The sequence below is a fragment of the Mustela erminea genome, chromosome 14, assembly GCF_009829155.1.
Source record: "Mustela erminea isolate mMusErm1 chromosome 14, mMusErm1.Pri, whole genome shotgun sequence".
NCBI lineage: Eukaryota > Metazoa > Chordata > Mammalia > Carnivora > Mustelidae > Mustela > Mustela erminea.
The window spans coordinates 87,725,551-87,745,174 of NC_045627.1; the positions used below are offsets into that span (position 1 = coordinate 87,725,551).

General features: G+C 55.5%; 1 protein-coding gene across 9 annotated transcripts in view; it reads left to right on the forward strand.

Moving 5' to 3' along the window:
• The window catches only part of PTPRE (protein tyrosine phosphatase receptor type E), a 153,386-nt gene that overhangs the window by 84,691 nt on the left and 49,071 nt on the right, over positions 1–19,624 (forward strand). The window contains exon 1 of one of the 9 annotated variants that reach the window (XM_032312983.1): positions 11,149–11,155. The exons of the other annotated variants lie outside the window; for them this stretch is intronic. The gene's annotated coding sequence lies outside the window, so the exon portion shown is untranslated. Of the gene's footprint in view, positions 1–11,148; positions 11,156–19,624 lie in introns of those variants that run through there. 9 annotated transcript variants of the gene reach the window in all.

Consider the following 19,624-nt stretch of genomic DNA (forward strand, 5'->3'; position numbering starts at 1 on the left):
AGCCAGGAGAATTATAAGATGCTAGTTAATCAGCATCACAAATGGAAAGAGAAATTGCTGAAGAACAAATGTTTGCCCGGGCATCTGGGATGCCGTTACTTGGGGGCGTGCAGGGACCAGAAACCTGGTTCCAGGAGTGATGCAGGAAGGACGCTGGGTGCGTGAGAGCCTGACCTTGCAGGAGGTGGGGTCGGGAGCACCCTGCAGGGGCCCGTGGACCTTTCTCTGGCTTCCCGCCGGCGCCACCTGCTGGTCGTCTCTGCCATGGCACCCGTGTCCAGCGACGGCGCATGCGCGGAGCCTGGGTCTGTCTCGCCCCGCCTGCCCGCCCCGCCTTGCCTGCATCCCTGACGGATGCTTTCAAATTCGGGAGCAAGTTGAGCCCATAAAACAAAATGTGAATTGTGAAACTTTCATCACGTGAAACCCCCTTCTCGGAACCCCTGTCACTAGGCTTCCTCTTTCTCACGCCGTGCTTGTAATTAGGAGTCCATCTGCCCCAGGAGGCTGTGTGGCTCTTGGGGGCACAGCAGCTATCCCTGGGGGCGCCTCAGCTGCTGCCTGCAAGAGGAGAAGCTCAGCGGCTGTGGGTGCCGCCTACTTTCCGGGCCCCTTGTGCTCCTTTCCTGAGCACAAGGATGTGGCTGCTGTTGCCCCTCCCACCAGCTCTGAGACCCCATATGTGTCCCCACGAACCCTGACAGGGAGGCACAGGGCCCCCAGGCCACAGAGGAGGAGAGTCTCAGAGAAGAGAGCAACTTGGCCCAGGTGACAGACAGAGGAGCCCGAGTATGAACCAAGGGTTCCCCCTACCGTCTCCTGGGTTGGGGCTCTGCACTGGGCTGACTGCCTTATTGGGTCTCCCAGTGAGTTGCAAGGGCTGTTGTGGGCCAGTGAGATACCTCAAGGATAGCTCTGAGGTCACGGTCACTGAACAGCCCAGCAGGTCCCTGACCCATAAGCCCAGCTTCTCCTCGCCCTGTCTGTGAGAGCAGACCTAGCCACCCCAGGAGCCCAGACACTCAAAATATCCATGGATAGCTTCTCCAGGCTTTGCTGAAAACCAGTAAAGCTTTTCACGAGGGCAGGAGCAGCAAGAGAGCCTGACCTTCCTCCCGAAGCCATGCCACTGACCGTCTGGATTTCTGCTCAGTTTGGTGGTCACTGTGCACACTTAGTGCATGGGAGCGATATCATTTCCTGCCGCTGGAAGCTTCCCAAAGGCAAGAATGGGGTTTTAGTCCCTGAGGCATCTCTAGCACCTTGTGTGTCTGTATAGGACACAAGGGTGGAGGCAGCCTTCGAGTGGTTTGGGTGCAGCCAGTCTCCACACCCCCAACTTGACCCCACTGATGTCCTTGTGCAGGGATAACTGGTCTCCCTGGTCAGAATCGAAATCCTTTGAAGGCAGCATCTCTGTCTAATCTTGTTGATTAAACAAGGCCTCCTTCCATGCTCTGTGTCCAATAGATACTCAGTAAATATTTGTTGAATGAATAAACAAACAAATCTCTATTACTGGCTCCTGGTCGTACTAAAATCTGAGTTTCTTTAAAAATGCATGAGTGTCATAATGCTTCCCAGTGTGAGAGCAGAGCATTTTATGAAATAGGCATGAATTTTCTATTAAAGAGAAGAGTATCTATTTATTAATATTCCCCAAGGGTAGCTTTTTTGGCTTACTGCTGTGTTACTGTTATAATTTTCCGTAATTATATGCTGTTGATTGTAGTTTACTGACAGAGCATCAATAAAGAAAAATGTAACCCCTGGAACTAGATCACTTGAGTGTTTAGCCTTACCAGATGGGAACTGATCAATGAGCCGGCTCAGACGTGGCAAAGAGAACATTCTCCCCCAGAGCTGTCAGCAGAGGGAATGAGGAGTGCTCTGCAGGTCTGGGTTTGTGGGGTCAAGATACACAGCAGGTAGGGGCTCCGATGGGAAAGGGGTTGGAATGATCTAGTGCTATTTCCGAGTGCCCTGGCGGCTGGTGGTAGAAGGATTTGGATGGACGTCAACACTCTGGGAAGCGACCTGTTGGGAAAGGCCGTCCCGTGAAGAGCCCCGCAGCCTTCCGAGGCGGTGTGTGCAGCGCGGTTGCCGAGAGCTGGGTTACGTTTGTCTCCTTGGCCGTCGTCCAGCAGGCGGGGGCAAATCACTGAACGAATGAATCCAGTTACGGTGGCTTCATTCACTGGGCCCCACCCCGGGAACTGTTTCATTCATCCTCTAGCTGCGTGACTTGGGCCAAATCGATTTTACTCGATGGTTGTGGTCATCTCAGCTCTAGGGAAGGATCTTAATTTCTCGTCTCCAGATTGGCACAGCATAGGATAAGGGGCTGGGAAATTGCCCACCGCGTCACCTACAGGGCACTCGGAAGGCCCTGGGGTGCACGTTTGCAACATTATCCCGTGGGCGTTCAGCCTGAGGTTGTCGGGAATTGTGCCCCTCACGTGGAGCCAGGAAACGTGACCCTGGTCCTCAGGTCCCCTCCAGACACAAATGGGACTGTGTGTCCATTTCGTTGCTGGGGTGTTTAAGGAGATGCTGAAGCAGTTTCGTTGAGGTATAAAACATAGAGAGTTTGTTTCTTAGTTGCAATTTGTGGGCAGAATTTTCTCCCGCACATCTCCCAGAGATGTGGTTGTAAAGAATCCATGCTCATTGTTTGGCCCAGTTAACATTCCTCCGAAGATGGGGGCTGGTCTTCGAAGTGGGTTCTTCTTGAGGGACGGCGACACACCCTGCTGGGCTGGGCCAAGCTTCTGCCCTAATTAGATGTGGACACAGAGACTGGAGTGATGACGGTGGATTTACTTTTAATAAAAGAAGATCAAAACCATGTACACACGGCCTGTTAAGGAAAAGTGAACCAAATTAAAGTCTTCCCACAACTATGGACAGTGGTGACCTGAGAAGGGAGATTTCACTTGGAATTAGGAAAACGTCTTGCTTTGAGACCAGAGGACACTCAGGGGTCCCCCTGGCTTCCCCCTACCCTTCCCCCAGCCCCCGTCAGCACCCTCCGTTGGAGTCCTGAGTGAGGGAGGCGGTGATGGGGAACCACTTGGAATCCGAGGACCGGGGCTGGGTGCCCCTGTGTGGGGTGGCAGCCACAGGCTGTGTGATGCAGGAGCGGGGGGTGGGGGTGACCCAGTCGGGACTGGGGCCGAGTGGGGACATGCAGCTCTGCACATCCAGGCTCATACCGAGGGCCCTGCGGCCACACACTGGTGCAGACTGGACCTGGGAAAACCAGTTCTCCAGCCTTTATACGGATGTCCCCCTCTTTTTAAATATGTCAAACTAATTTAGAAAGTGTTTAAACGATAAGCGTGCACCCGATCCTTGAACTTGGCAGTTCCACTTACAGACATTAAGCCCCAAATAAATGAGAACTGTGCATCCACAAAAAGACTTATAATCAAGCTCCGAGCAGCTTGGTTCATAACAGCAAAACACGGGGAATGACCCAAACAGGTGTCCAGGGGAGACCGGGTAAGCCCACTGTGGCAGGCACACGTGGACGATTCTTCCCAGTAGAAAGGAACAGACACAGGCACGAGCGTGAACCTCCAACACCTGCTGAATCAAAGAAGCCAGACACAGAAGAGCGCACGCCGTACAGATCCATTGATACGACGTTCAAGAGCAGACAGAGCTAATCATCTCTGCCGATGGGGATCAGAACAGTGTCAGCCTCTCAGGGTCGGGGGAGAGTAGGCTGACATTATAGCCTGGGTTACGAGGGGCAGACATTTGTCAGAAGCCCCAACCATCGGCTTCAAGTGTGTGCGCGGACTGTATGGGATCAGACCTTTCAAAAAAGGAAAAGTTTCTGAAACACATCCCGGGCTGAACGCAGGCTGTCTGTGGGTCGCCTTGGGTCTGCAGGCTCTGATGTGCCACCTCTGGGCTGCAATGAACTTTCACACTGAGAGCCCCTGGGACCCTCTGCTTGCAGGCGGAGAACCACATTCCTCCGGAACGGGTGTCTGTGTGGTGTGGCTCGGAGCAGGTGTGCAGTCAGGCCTCCATCCCACCAAGTCGTGGCCCAGCCAGTGGTCCCTGCAGTGGCACTAGTTTGCATTCACGGCTGTGGCTTGGTCTTCCAGAGGAATGTGCTCCACTGGTCCAGGGCCAGCTGGAAGCTTCCGTTGGGTAGACCTGTTGCTAGAAGGTGCCTGTGCCAGCTGGGGTCTCAGTGGGACTGGGACATCCAGGCATTTCCTGAGGTCCTTCCTTTTCCTTCTTTACTCCGGAAGTGGTTAGGAGATGTGGGCAGAGCATGGCGTACACCTGAAGAATGGAAGGTAGACACATTTGTGTGTACGGGTTGAGCGCCTCCTGTTTGCCCACCAAACGCCTGAGCCGAGGGAGCTCAGATGCTGGGGGGACAGACAAGTGAGGAAGTGGCCTGGGTACCAAGCGCCCAGATCACCTGGGGACACAGGCTCCTGGAGAGTGTGGCTGGGGCCCCAGAGACGAAGGCTGGAGGGGGCTTTGCCCGACAGGGCCCGCGGGAGGGGCGTTGCAAACACTGAGAGCTGGGCACAGCGGAATACAGAAGGTGAGAAGCCTGGTATGCGTTTGCTGGGGGCAGGGGGCACCAAGCACAGGGTGGGGGTGGGGGCCGCCACCCCAGCTGGCCAACGAGGAGTCTGGGCTCGACCCTCCAGGCAGCAGAAGCTGCGGAAGAGGAAGACGGGGTAAAATTCAGCCTTGTTGGAAATCACTCTAAAAGCTGCAGGAGCTGTCCGGGGGGGCACTCTGGGGTCCGAGGCGCAATGAGGTCTGCTCTTCGCTTCCCCTGGGACACTTAAAGGTCCCTACAGCAGGCAGGGCCACAGAGTCCCACATGCAGATTCGGCACAAAACTTCGTGGGCTCCTCATGCCCGCCACGCGGCCGTTTGAGACCCCTGGCGTCTGCCTTCCACGCTCCCCCGGCCAGGTTGAGAGGGTCCAGAGATTCCCGAGAGCAAATGACAGGCGTGTATTCCAGAGGTAACCGGAGCTTTGGGGTAGGGAACGTGTGAGTGACGTCTGGGATCCATCCTGCCCCATCTGTGAACCCAGATCCGGCGCTGCCGGCCTCCCCAGCTGGAGGGCAGGCTCCGATCCCGCCCACCTGACGCTGCTCCCGGGGGCTTCCAGGCATCACATAGGAGGACACAGCGGTGTGCACAGCGGTTCCCAGCTCCAAGCCACACTGGAGTCACCGGGGTCTCCCAGCTCATGCCATTCTTACTCTTGGACTTTCCATCTCGAGGTCCAATCAGAGCAGGTCTCAGGGACCCAGCCAGCATCCGCACTCGGGTGGTCTCCACGATGCGCGCGTCTCTGCTGTTCCCAGAAGTGGAGTAGGACTGGAGGCCAAGTAGGTGAGCTCCTTGAAGGCAGACGGGAGGAGAGGAGTCTCCCCACAGCCTCCTGTTCCTCTGTGATTGGGACCCTCAACACCCCGGGGTTAAGTCTCCAGCTGCCCCTGCTCAGTGCCCCCTGACCAGCCCTCCTGGCATGTGCTCCCCCCTGGAGATGACTAAAATCAGAAAACAAGACAGCCGGGAAGTGGAGGCCTCTTGGCCTTGGGGGAGTGCGACCCGCAGGCTGTCCCGACCTCCAGGCCCCCTGGATTCCCCCCTTGTCCCTTTCCCTCTGTCTCTGTCTCACACAGACGCACAGACACACAGCATTTTTAGTGAGTTTCTAGAGAACGATGCTGTGATGTGTGCGCTGCACTGGGAAGACACCACCTTAAAAACCAGGGTTCTCACAGGTGCCGAGATAAGGCATTTCAGTTCAGCCTCTAGGGATCTCCCCAGTCCCTGGGCTCCACCTCCCAGGCAGGACTGTGCAGTGGTTCAAACAGGGCCTTCGGAATCTGGGAGATCTGACCAGATCTGGCCAGTAGCCGAGTCCCAGCTCTGCTACTTACTGGAGTTTAGACGGCCTCTACGCCCGTGCCGTTAAAGAGATGTTGTCCTGGGCTTCCTGGGCCTGAAGCTCTGGGGAGGGAGTGGTCAGGGCCAGACCCGGTCCAGGTTTTTCTTGTTTCTCCAAGATACCATAATGCCCAGGTATGGGATTTGCCTCCAGGAGGCAGATGTGACACCAAGAGTATTAACCTGGGCTTGGGTTTGCCATTCTGTGGCTCTTTGATTGTGTGTCCTGCTGAAGCCCAGGGCACTCGTTCATTCATTCATCTAGTAATTTGTCCCCCAAACATTCCTGAGTATCCACCATGTGCTCTGGGGTTGTCCCCGAGGTGCCCCCGGGGGTCTCAGACCAAAGCCAGATTGGTGAGTTGAAGTGGGGATTGGAAGGGGTGCCAGGCTGGGGTCCTGTCGGGGGTGCAGAGCACACAGTGTGCCTCCTGGGAGGACCCTAGGCCCTGTACCTGTGCCGGGAGGATGGAAGGTCAGAGAGGGACAGTCTGCGTCTCCAACCCTTTGTGATGCGCCCTGGGGGAACCTTTGTTAAGTCCGAAGGCGAGCGTCCTCCCCGGGGGATCCGGATCCTTCCCTGGGGTTCCCCAAAGGCTTTGCTAAGAGCTGAGGGTGGTGCAGTTGTGTGGCTGAGAGACAGAGAGATTGTGCTCAAGGCAGGAGTAACTGCTGGCTGCTGGCGGACCTTCTCACTGAGGGGTCAGGACTTGAGCCCTGTCGGGACGTAACTTCAGACACCGTGAAGCGTGTGACTGCTGCGCCTGGCAGGAATGTAAATCCATTTCTGACTGATGAATGTAACCCACACGGATTGGGTTTTGCTGATGGATCTCTTGATCCCAGTTTCAGATATGTAAGCAGACCACAAATAGAAGCAGTTTTTTCACTAAATTTCTGCTGTTTGGCTGATCATAACCAGAAATTTACTTAAGGGCCTTTTAGCATAAAACAAACAAACAAACAACAAAAAAAACCAACCTGACTAGTGTCACCTCGGCTCAGTATTTGGGTTTTAAGATTTTATTTATTTATTTGTCAGAGAGAGAGAGAGAGAGAGTGCCCAAGCAGGCAGAGGCGGAGAGGGAAGCAGGCTCCCCGCTGAGCAAGGAGCCCGATGCGGGACTTGATCCCAGACCCTGGGAGCATGACCTGAGCCGAAGGCAGTGGCTGAACTGAATGAGCCACCCAGGTGTCCCAGTATTCAGGTTTTAGAGGATACATCAAAAGATAAATCTGGATATATCCTCTTCTCCATTTCTATTAAAAAATGTGTGTGTGTGTATCCAAATAAAATAGCCCAAAGCAATCTATTTGGCTTTGTAATAACAAAATGGCCAGTAGTCTCGTGGGCTGGCTGCGCTGGGACGCACCAGCTCTCCCCGGGTCTGCCCAGCCGGGGCGCTCCGTTTCCAGCTGCACGTGGTCAGGACGGAGGAAGATCACAGTTGCGGCTGTTCTCCGTCCTGAAGGTTTCAGTATGGGCTCCCCGGGGAGTGATGGAGTTTAGTGGGGACCCTGGGTTTCGCTAGGAGTGCGTTAGCCGACTTTCAGCCCTGCAAGCGTGCCGTCTTTCTTCACGTGGAGTTTTAGTGAACGCAGCGAGAGCCTTGCGCCCGCCGGCTGACCTCGCCTCTCTAGTGGCAGAGGGCGTCCGTCCGTTCGTCCGTCCGTTCCCCACGTCCTGTGCTGGCCACTGAGGAGGCTGTGACCTCATTGGGCAAGGCGTGGGGTTCCGGACATCCCTGAGCCTCTGCGGTGTGTGAGCACACCCTGCGTGATGGAAAGAGAAGCACCGAACCGAGGCGGGCGGGAGTTGACAGAAGTGGAAGCGCTGCGGTTGGCTGGCACCTTGTCCTGTAGCTACGTGCGGTCCCAGGACGTCCCTGTCCTCAGGCCCCTCCATCCTCCCCCCTGGGGAGTGGGTGCTCAGGTGCGTAGGCTGTTTCCAGAATTGTAGCACAGTCAGAGGACTGGTGAAAAGGGCCAGGCTACTGCTGTCAGCCTTCCCGAGGGTGTGGTGCCCTGCCAAGCCGAGTTCGTGCTTTCATTCCGTGCTCCTTCGCCCTCTCCTGTCAGGACCCAGGCACTCGGAGCTCTCTTCTTGCTGCGTCGTGCCCAAGAGCCTCGCCGCAGCCCGAGATAGGTGCCTGACACAAGGGAGAGGACAGGGCTCCACGGGCTCCTTTAAAAATGCTGTTGGGGGAGAAAAAAAAGAGAAAAGAAGAATATTGGAGTTCCCAGCGTCCTCCTGGGTCTTTTAGTGCTCCATTCCCATGAGGTCACTTTTAGGTGGAGGTTCAGCGTCTTTATTCGGCTTTAACGGCGACTGCGCGTTCCTCTCCAGGACTTGACTTCAGTATCGTCAGCTGCGGTTTTCAGGAACGATTCTAGAATATGCATTTAGGTATTGATCTCTGACAGAACGTTGTGCCCCAGCAATTGACATATTTGCTGAGACAAATTAACCCAGGGTTGCAGCGAGACGATCTCACAACGTTGGTGGAGGACGTTGGTTTATCGTCCCACCTCGGCATCAGCCCTGGAGGCAGGGGTGAAAGTGTCGGTTCATTTATGGATCCTGTGAAGGATGGCAAAAATCGATTTACTGACACAGCCCAGATGAACGTCAAATGGAAATCTGATAATATTTACCTGATTACCACCTTGAAGGTGTCCGGATCGTATTCTGAAGCCCTGGAGGTCTCAACCCACCATGCTTACAGCCTAGCTCCCTCCGGCCGCAGGGCCTGCCCTCCCCGGGGGCACCCAGCACACCTGCTCCCTGCACAAGGCCCGAGTGAGAATGTGGGGTGGCCCTGACTGCTCTAGACCTCTGTGCCTGGGACCACCTTTTTACTGTGCATTCTTTGGGGTTTCAGTAAAATGCAGGTCCAGAAAAGGAGGTGTCTAACAGTTTGACAGTGGATGGCCTGCCTGAAGAAGGTACGCGGGACCTCTCCTGTTCCTCCCCAGGCTCTCCTGCCGCTCTCCTGCCTTCCCAGGCACAGGTGTGGCCTTCCACCAAGTCTTGTTCTGATACGTCTCTGCAGTCTTACCAGGTGCTGCTACAGACTCTGCCCCCCGCCCGCAGGACCCCTCCAAGATGTACAAGGCCATGAGCTGATCTCAGCTCACTGGGAGCCCACATTCAAGTTCAGAAGGAAGAGGAGACAGAAGATTCATGGAGCAGAGATCTCCAGCTGTGGGTCCCAGCCCAGACCTCCAGGTCGGGGGACTGTCATGGAGAAAGCAGGGCTTCCCTGAGCAGTGGCAGGTGCCGGGCCCTGGACGTGGGCTAGCGGGGAAGCAGCGTGGGCGAGGCTGGCATCTGCCTGGTACAGCCACGTGAGCAAGGGTCAGGAGATGACAGCTGGATGGAAAGAAGCCACCATCGCCCCAGGGCCCCCCTCCAGGCACAGTGCTTTGGCAGGCTGTTGCCTCTGAGTAACTCTGTTAAAATTAAAATATAACATGAAGAGAATGAGGAATCCTCTGAGCCCTTTCCCGGGAGGAGAGGTCGCCGTTCAGATTTGCTGCAGAAAAATCGGGAGCACCTCTGCCAGGGCCAAGGCCATTTCTGATCGAAAAAGTGACAAGAACTGATAATGTATCAGGGGAGGCGTCCTTGGTTTCTGTTAATTGTTGTTTACTTTACCTGTTCAGGTCAACTTCCTGTCCTCTGAGCCTTCCCCCTCCTCCTCTGAATTATCATCTACTCTCTAATAATTTGGTGTGGGTAAAAGCAGACTCTCCGGAACACAGCTGTCTTGTCACTGCTGAGGTGGTAATTTTTAGTGAATACGGAATTCAGTGATGTTATATCGTATAGGAAACGACAGTCTACAGGCCTGTACAGGTGTAGAGAAATGAATCACTGCTTGTTTGTGATGTTCAGGAACCACAGTAACACGTTGATGTGGTCCACAATGTCTCAGAAGAGACGGCGAAGCCTTCGTCGGCAGCGGCTTTATGGGAATGTTTTCAGGAATGAAGAGTTGCCAGGTACAGGTTTCCAGGGTTCCTTCATTGGTTTGTTTCAAAATAAGAGCGATGGTTTTCTTCAATGGAAAAAAATGTCTCCGTAAAGTTTCTAGCTGTAGAGCATTCTTGTCTGATCTGTTCCCATCAGGGGAAACTTGGGAAGTTTCCTCTTCGTTCACGGCGGGTGAGTGGTCAGTGGGCTCCTTGATGATGAACTAAAGGCAAGTGTGGCATTGGAATCCGTGAAAGTGTGCCCTTGAGAAGCTTCCTTGCATCTGTGGTTCTCTTGTCTTTACTGCAGTGGAGGACTTCATTCCCACCGAATAAGCTCTTCTCTTTGTACTCATCTTCGAGAGGGCAAGTCGCATAATTGGAAATATGCAAATTAGCGTGTGGTCCATAGGAGATTGAAATTGAAATGGTCCCTTAACAGACTTACTCACATGCCAGCATTCTTAAGAGTCTTTGCTGGTGGGGCATCTGGGGGCTCAGTGGGTTAAGCCTCTGCCTCCGGCTCAGGTCATGATCTCAGGGTCCTGGGATCCAGCTCTGCACTGGCGGGTGGGGGGGGGTTGTCTCTGCTCAGCGGGGAGCCTGCTACCCCCACTCTCTCTGCCTGCCTCTCTGCCTACCTGTGATCTCTGTCTGTCAATAAATAAATAAAATCTTAAAAAAAAAAAAAAAAAAGAGCCCTTGCTGGTAGCCTAGGCAGAGGGCTCTCCTGTCCTCAGGATGGTCCAGGGCCCTGCTCAGGAGGGACCGGCAGGAAGCCCATGGGGGCCAGGAGTACAGAAGAGCTGGTGATATGCTGGGGCTTTACATTTTTCTTGCATATGTATGGGTTTTGTTTTTTTTTTTAATTCTTTGATGAAATCAGTTTCAGCATGTAATCCAGAAATGTGCCCATGGGTCTTTAGCAGTGTGTGATGTAATAAAGCACAGAAATGAACGATAAAGGACCTTTTCCTCCTTAACATAGAGGATTTTCTAGATTCTTTGAAGACGAGTTGCCATGGTGTTACTCTGTCAGCATCAGAGGGGAGGGTCAGCGGACTCCCAGCGAGGAAGCTTTGCTTGGCCTTCTCTGTCCCTTCCTTTGATGGAGCTCCTCCTTGGCTCAGGGAAACACCTTCTGCAGATTCTGAGCCTCCCATAAAGGAGGGAGGTTCTGCCCCTGGCCAGCTGGAAATGGCATTACAAAAGATACTTACTGGCCTGCTCTGTGGAAGAGTAAACTGAGACCTCATACCTTCAGCCGTCCGCTTCCTCTGTTTTTCTGTTTTCTAATCTAGTAACTTGGGTTTCCAGGAGACCAGTCGAACCGGGGCAAAGGTGGAACTTAGAGTCAGTTCTCCTACATTTTTTTTTAATATTTTATTTATTTATTTGACACAGAGAGAGAGATCACAAGTAGGCAGAGAGTCAGGCAGACGGGGAGGGGGAAGCAGGCTCACCGCTGAGCAGAAAGTCCAATGCGGGGCTCGATCACAAGACCCAAGTCCAATGAAGGGCTCGATCACAAGACCCTGAGATCACGACCTAAGCCGAAGGCAGAAGCCTAACCCACTGAGCCACCCAGGTGCCCCAGATCTCCTACCTTTTATGCTCTCTCTTCTAGAAGTAGCTGCTCATTTAACACGCCATTCTTGTTCTGGAATGGAGACTAAATTACAGGGGTCAGCTGAGGAGTCGGGCGGACCTGGGAGTGAATACAGACCTTCCTCCCCGCTGCCCCCCTCCCCTCCCCCAAGCCCCTGCTTCCCTGCAGACCCCGCGGGTTCTGCATACTGCTCCCCGAAGCTCAGAGTCCCCGAAGCTTCGGGACACAAGACTTGAGTGACACACCACAGGGACAAGAGAGAACGTTGCAACCATGAGTCACGTGCTCTCTGTCCTGTCTTGAAGAACAAGTTGCCCATTTGTTCAGGGAAAAAAAAAAACCAGAAAATTGAGTGGATAAAGATCCATGTCCAATCACGACGTCCAGTGCTACTGAGCTTGCTAAACAAGATCTCTCCGGAGACTTTTAATTCCAGCTCAAGCAGTCCTCAAACCCAGCCTGAGGTGTGTGAGAACTCCCATTCTGCTGTGAAAACATCCACACTCCCCAGGAGCTGCTTCTGCTTGCGAGGCCTTTGATCTTGGTAATCTGAAACCAGATGTAGGGAGCCCTTAAACCCTTTTGCACCTAAAAACAGGCGGTCCTGTTGTCTTCTAGAAATAGCTCTTTGTCATTTACCTGGCAAAGTGCATTTTCAGATGCTATTTCATGAGCTGGTTTTATTTCCCCCAATTCCCAGGAAAAGTAATGAGCTTTGCTGAAGAGACTTTTTCTTTCTTTCCTTCTTTCTTTCTTTCTTTCTTTCTTTCTTTCTTTCTTTCTTTCTTTCTTTCTTTCTTTCTTTCTTTCTTTCTTTTTTTCTCCTAATGAGTTGAGAACTAAGGGCCTAAAAATATGAGCCCATCCTTTACTGCGGACCGTCTAACCTGGCCCAGTGTCGGCAGTGAGGTCCCCTTGCCTCCCCCAAGAGGGCCATCCCTCTCCCAGAGTGGCCTACTCACGTGGAACCACCTGTGGCTCCTCCGGGAGCTCTGGTTCTCTGTGGCTTGTCTCGGGGATGCGCCCTGTCTCTGGGATGCGCCGAGAAGCAGGCAAGGCCCCAGGAGGTCCTTCACGAACGTGGAGAAGGCGGCCTAGTAGTTCCACTTCCAGAACCATCTTTTCATCCTGCCCCCATGGAGGAAAAGCAAAATCAAGAACCCAAAGAGCCCTCTTGAATCTCCTCTTCTTGGTCTCCTTGGCCAACTGCTCTCTTGGGCGCGGGCATTCCACCTAGGCTGGAGGCCCGAGCCCCCGGTGACCCGAGGAGAAGGAGCTCTCCTGTGCGGGGCTCATGGTAAGGTTGCGGCCAGGCAAGGGCAGCCAGGGAGGGCGGCTTGTTTGGAAACGACTGAATCCAGCACTCTGCTTGGAAGGCGCATCGAGACCTCCTCGTGGACTGTCTGTGCTTAGTTTATCTCACGGCTGCGTCGCGCCCAGTGATTTCAGTATAAAGCGATCAGCACCAACTTGTGAAAATAATTTCCATCTCTTCATCTCTCTTTTAAGAAGCACTGCCCCTTGGTGCTTGCGTAGTAAGAGAAAATGCAAAACAAGAAATAAAAATGCAGTTTTCTGGGAAGTCGGTTCATTCCCTGTGCCTGGTTTCCTAACTGAGGAGGGAACTCTGGCCGGGCGTTCTCAGAATGGTCCCTGAGTTGGTGTGTCGTGCCCAGTACCCGGTGGTCGCAGGGCCTGGGGCTGACTCGCTGCGGTCCAGTGGGGGACACAGCGTGCGTGAGGAAGTGGAGATATTCTTGGGGCAAAGACACACCACTAAGCTCCCAGCATCTCGGCTGCTGCTGCCGTGCTCGGGCTGAGACCCTTTCCCTGGGCTGGACTGGCAGCCGCCCCAGGGGCCTCATGGCACCTCCCAGCCACCTTCCCAGCCACCTTCTCCTACGAACGCCTGCCTCCCAGGGCTCCTCGGGCGCTGTGGGCCGAGAGCAGCGCCGTCCCCAGGGACCTGGATGACCGTTCCCCCAGGACCCGCTGCAGGGAATCTGGGGGCCCCATGCCTCCCCAGCTCGCCTGGCCTCCTGGGCAGCCCCCTTGCCCAGGGCGTGCTGTGTATTCCCCAGGGACCTCAGCCATCTCTGGACACACCTGACCTGTGTCTCTGGGGGTCTAGGGGACGAGGGTGTTTGGGGAAGGAAGCAAAATATGTCCCTGACTCCTTTCCACTGGTCACCCCTAGCCCAGTACTTCGGGTACAGCCGTACAATTCTATGTGCTCACAGTTCAGGCTCCTGAACCCTGAGGGTTCTGTGTGTCGCAGGGGTCCCCAACCAGACTCTGTGTGTGTGACTAGTGGGGAGCTGTGTGGCCTCACCCCTGCAGAACCCGGGATGCGCTTCAGTCTACAAAAAGAGCCAGTGCTCTCTGTCCTGGGAGTCTGGGCATGGTGGGCAGGTCCCCCACTGTCCCTGGCTTCCCTGTCCTCGTCTGTCAAGGCCAAGGTGGCCCCTGCCTCTCTGAGTAGCTGCCTCTCAGGGGAGGAGCCACACAAGGGCCTCCGGAGGGCACAGGGGTGTAGACCTCTGCCGGGCGACCATCAGCCAGACCAGGGCAGGGACACGAGCCAGCAACTCCTCCTCCCCTTGTCACTTCTGCGTGCAGGTTTTTTGTTTTTCTCTTTCATGTTCTCTCTTGATAGGTGGACTTCTCTGCCCGTCTCCTCTTAATGATGTTTCAGTGGTTCCACATTTAGAGGTTTGCAATTACCTTTGTTCAAAAGCAATTAAGTTCCAGCCTTCCCCAATTCGGATAAAAAGCACGCCCTTAGTATCTTTTCCAACAAGCAAAACCTTCTCTGGAAAGGCAGGATCACGACGGATGCATCTGGAACACGCCGGGGCTGCACATCGGCCGGCTTGAGGGCTTTTACTATTATTATCTGGACCTTCCGTTCATGTAAGTGTGTTCACACCCGAAGCTCGGGCAAATTCTAGATTTGTCCCTCCTTTACTGTGAAAACACGTCTTTGTTCTTTGAGGTTCTGTTCTTCCCCAGCGTATAACAAAATGAGAGTCTTACCCTGTGAGTGATGGTGTCTTGCTTTTATGGGAAACAGGTATGGGGTCCGTAGGTAAGGCCCCCGAGTCTCACGGAGGTCCCTGGTCCCTCGAAGACTTGCCGGGAGCCAACGGGATAGGAGGGGGGTGGGGGGCTTAGCTCGGCACTTGGGGGCAGGACGTGTTTGATTTGTGGTTTTAGCTGCGATTTGAGAAAACTGGCGCTGTCCTTCCCAGTCTGTTTCTGGAGTCAGCGGACTGATGGGGCTTGTCCACCCACGAGGGCCTGCCGGGACCATCTCCCAAGCATGGTCTGTTCTCGGCTACCGGCTGGGTGGAGGGATCCGCGGGGCCCAGAATTCACCCCGTGCACACCTGAACCCGCAAAGATGTTGAGGAGATATCTGACCTGTGGGTGCAAAGAAGGGCTTGTCCGTCTTCTGGGAACATTGGGGTCCCGTTTGTCATCGCCCCGTTGAAGTCAACTGACTTCCCACTCTTGAGATGTGTCAGTAAGCCAAAGGATTTGGCTCGGTCTTCTGGCTTTTGCTTTGCTGCCTAACCCAGAAGGTATGGGTAGCGCCTGGCTTGACTGTGGTCGCCCCATGAAGTGGGCAGTGGGGACATTGGGGAAGGTATGGTGCCCTTCCCGTGTCTGCACTCACAGGATTTCTTGGTGCACAGAGCGCCTTGCAGGGTCTATAAAGCAGCGGACCACCTAAGAGGGACCATCGCTGGTCTCTCGTTCGGCTCACCTTTCACTGAAAAAGCCTGGAAAGGCTGGAACAGAAGGAGACCCCAGTGGGGACCAGACACCACCCCTGCCGGTTAGGCAGACCTGGCTGCTAAGGGGCTGTGTTTGGGCAGAAACACGGAGGCCGCGAGGCCTGGCTTGCAGGGACGTGTCAGAACAGTCAGCAGCCTTGGAGTGGCTTGGGGTTCAGCGGGGAACCTGGGAGCTTCTGCTTCTGCTCCTTCTGCTCTGGAGACCAGAGGCAGCGACCATGTGAATCCTTGGACTCAAGGAATGCCGAACTTCACCGAGCAGTCATGTCCATTATCCTCAGAACCTTCCAGAAAGGAGTGGTGAGCATTCTTGGCCACCGTTTCAGGCTCAGGCGTGGAGTGAGGAGCTGTCCCCATCTGCAGGTAGATAATGGATCTCGTGTCCCCGTGCCTGCCTCCTGTTTCCATGACATAAAGTGACCGCTCTTGTGGGAGGCACACAGGCAGCCGTGCCTGGGGATTTGAACACTGCTTGCCCAGACTGGGAGCAGTCCGCTGTCTTCTTTCTCCGGCTGCCTCGGAAGGTCACTGTGACCCACATTCCCAGGAAAGATCGGGTGGGGGGGGCGGTGCAGGGTGCACAGTGGGCTCAGCTCTGCATCTGCTGCCACATGTGGAAGGGGTTCTGTGGGCTGCCGGCCACTGTCCAGCTGGACAAAGCCCACCCCCAGTGCCCAGTGGGACGGGGTGCCCGTTCTGCTCCTGGGACCCTGTCTCCCACCATGGCGAAGTGGCCTGCTGGAACACCAGGGCCAGAAAGGCAGGGTTCCTGGCTGTCGGCTTCTGGCACCTTCACAGAGCAGCAAACCCAGGCCAGGAGTGGGGATCTGCTCCAGGAAGAAGCCCTTCCCGGGAGGCCCGGACAGCCTGCCCACGTGTGGATCACCTGCCTGCGCTCCCCGAATGCCCTCCTGCTCCATTTCTCCTTGGGTCTCGCCAGCGCCCCGCAGGGTTCCCTCCTGCCCTCATCACAGTGGCTTCTGCTCCTTTTTCCCTTCTGATCTAAAAGCCCCGCCATCCTGTGATTACTTACTCTACAGCCCTGTTGATGGTAAATTCTCGAGGCAGAAAGAAGACCCTGGCCTTTTCCATCCGTGACCCTTGGGCTCACGCTGAGCCGGGCCAGGTGGCTGTGTGACGGCCGATTCAAAGGGTCACGGGACACTGGGGCTGGAGCCGCCAAGTGACTTGGTGTCTGAGCCGGAGGGAGCAGCCCCGAGGACACTTGGGACCCACTTTAGCACTGGCTCTTGGAGACTTACTCTGGGGCAGAGCCGGGTGGTTCCCCAAACACTACGTTTTCCTAGTACACGGTGGGGCCACGGCCCACGGGACATCACTGTCCGCCAGCACAGACTGAGCACCTGCTGTGAGCCAAGCCCAGCGTGGGCACCCACGCCAAAGTCAAGACGCCGCCGGGCTCACGGGGCATCTGGAAACGGGCGGCACCTCTGTCCCGCCCAGCATGAGTGCTGAGCGCCCAAGGTCACTGTCCCTGACCACTGTCCCTGCAGATGAGATGGACAAGGACGGGGCCCCCCAGGGGAGATGCCCAGAGCCTCCGGGGCCACTTTTCTGGGGGTTGTGCTACGTAAGGCCTGTGCGTCTCCTTTCTGGATAATGCCAGATCCCAACAGAAGCTCTAGTCTATTTCTGAATACCGAAAAATGTGTTGAATCACACACATGCTCCAGGAGAGTCACGAGCCTTCTCAACAGAGGACGGGGAAGAGACAGCGTGTGTCCAGTTGGGGCTGAGCTGGCATTCTGAGCTTGGGTGCCTCGGAGGTCCCTACCAGGCTGGGGCTGGAGGTTTCTGGGCTGCTGGCCTCCAGCCTCCTGCATTCCTAGGTGGCCCCGGGGCCTCTGCCCAGCCCCAAGGTCTGTGTCCATTATTTCTGAAACTGTCCTTCCTCGAGGGGAGAGGGCTCTTCTCTCTCCCAACACCCACCGTCTGAAGACCCAACCTCCCCAGAAGGGGACAGAGCAGACGTGGGTGCAGACATTCTCCGCGGGGCCGCAGCGTGGGCTCTGTGGTGGAGACCACGGGCTCACCCACAGCTCTGGCTGCTCCCAGAAGGGAGTGAGAGGCCGCCGTCTGCGTGCTGAGTTCAGAGCTCCCCGGAGGCACAGCGACGCCTGTGGGGCCGATTGGTTGTAACAGCTCGGTCTGGTGACTCGGGTTGACTGTCCCTGGGTCCTCCTGTTTTGCTCATCGGAAAGCAAGGTCAGAGAGGGGACGTGTTCTGGCAAAGGCTCTCGTTGGCTTAAGGAGAGGAGGGAGAGGAGGAGGGAAGCAAGGGTGACAGAGACGGAGACAGAGAGACACCGAGCCCAGCCGGAGACGGAGACAGAGAGACACCGAGCCCAGCCGTAGACGGAGACAGAGAGACACTGAGCCCAGCCGGAGACGGAGACAGAGAGACACTGAGCCCAGCCTGAGACGGAGACAGAGAGACACTGAGCCCAGCCGGAGACGGAGACAGAGAGACACTGAGCCCAGCCGGGCCACCAGCCTCAGAGGCTCGGGCTCTTGGAAACCTGACATGGGCTGATGAGATGGAGAGAAATCTGCAGTGAAAGCCCCTGATGACCTATTTCCTTCAAGAATGTTCATCAGGCGTCTCCGCGGTGCCAGATGGATGGGCCTGAGAGCTGCTCCTGCCCCCAGAAGCCCTAGGGCCTGGAAAATTCTGCCCAGTGTCATTAGCTTCTGCTTCAGAGCAGTCCTGCTGGGAAGCTTCTCTCCCGGCCCCCATCCTTAAACTCTGCCACCATCAGTCCTGCCAGGAGACACTAGATGTCTCTGGACCCAGGTGCAGGCTCTGGGGCTTCCTGGAGCCGCCGGGTCCCCCCCAGAGCCCCCCCCAGCTCAAGCTGCTCCTCCCTCTCCCTCTTCCTCTCCCCTGGACCGGTCGGCCGCGGCCTTGAGAAGAGGCCTCTTCACCCTAGGCAGCCTTGCGGTCCCTCTGGACTGGCTTGTCCTGCCTCCAGCTCGAGCAGGTGGTGGGTCGGGTGTACGGTGATCGATTCTTGCATCTCTCCGGGCAGAAAGCAAGCTCTGGGGGAACAAGGGTGGTACCTGTCTTGTTCACGTGTCTCTTGGCAAACAGTCAGGTCTCCTAAATATCGCCCGATGAATGAATGAGCAAATAAATCCGCAGATACTTGAAGTCTACAGTTCCACTTGTTTCTTCAAAATCAAAAATCTACAGTATACCCAGCCACGAAAGTCTAGTCCCCCCGCATCACCCAAGGTGGGTGGCAGAGTCATGGCCCAGGGCTCACCCAGGGAGGGGGGCTGCCCACCCCCGGAGTTGGCCAACGTCTCTGCCATCATCCATACTGCCAAGGGGAGGGTCAGTGGAGGCGGTGACCCTCTGTGCTGGGTGCCTGTTCCTGGGGACAGGTGGGGAAGGGGCTGTGCGGTTCCAACATTTATCATTACCTTTTACCCGACTATTGCTGGGTCCCAAGGGTGCACGGATGGGGTTTTGTCTTGTTTTCCTGCTCAGGGTCTTTGGGCAAGGGCTTCTGTCTCCGTATGGACTTGCCTGAGGGATCCGTCTGGTGGTCCTCTGATAAAATGCATCTCTTCTGAGTGTTGGGTGAACAGGCCTTTGGGGAACATGGAGGACCCGTGGGTGTGAGTCAGATGAGGGAGGGGTGGCGAGCCATTGGTCAGATGTGAGCGTGACTGTGCTCTCTACCTGGCTCAGCTGTCCTTTGGAGGAGGTCAGCTAGAGTGACCCCTGAGGTGTATTTTGGTGAGAGAAGGAAGACCAGAAGCTCGTGCTGCTGACGTTGGCCTCGAACAGCGGCAGGCCCAGAGAGCTCACGCTCCACTCCCGACACCCCACTGTGTTCTGTCCGCGCGCCTTCCCGGCTCCCTCCGGGGGTCGTCATTCCCTCTCTCTCTGTGACCCGCCCGGGTTTCTTGCTTCTTGTCCCTGCATCCTATCCATTTTCAGATTTCTTCCATGGTTTTCATCTCACTGTAATTAAAAATGAGAATTTGAGTTGTGAAAAGTTGCAGTGAACGAGTCCAGGAAGGGCCTGGTGGCCCGTCCCCGGGGCTCCCCAGCTTCCCCAAGGTCTCGTACTAGGGCAAGAGAGCCACGGGCAAAGATTGCCTCTGTTTAGGGGCAATTACTTCTGAAAGAGGAACCCTGTGCTCTGCACTGTTTCGCCACCCTTCCTGAGCACGGTGGGGCCAACACTTCCGTTTCAAAGATGCGCCGTGGTTAGAAAAGAAAGCGAGAACGCATGCGGAGACGCCTGGGTGGCTCAGC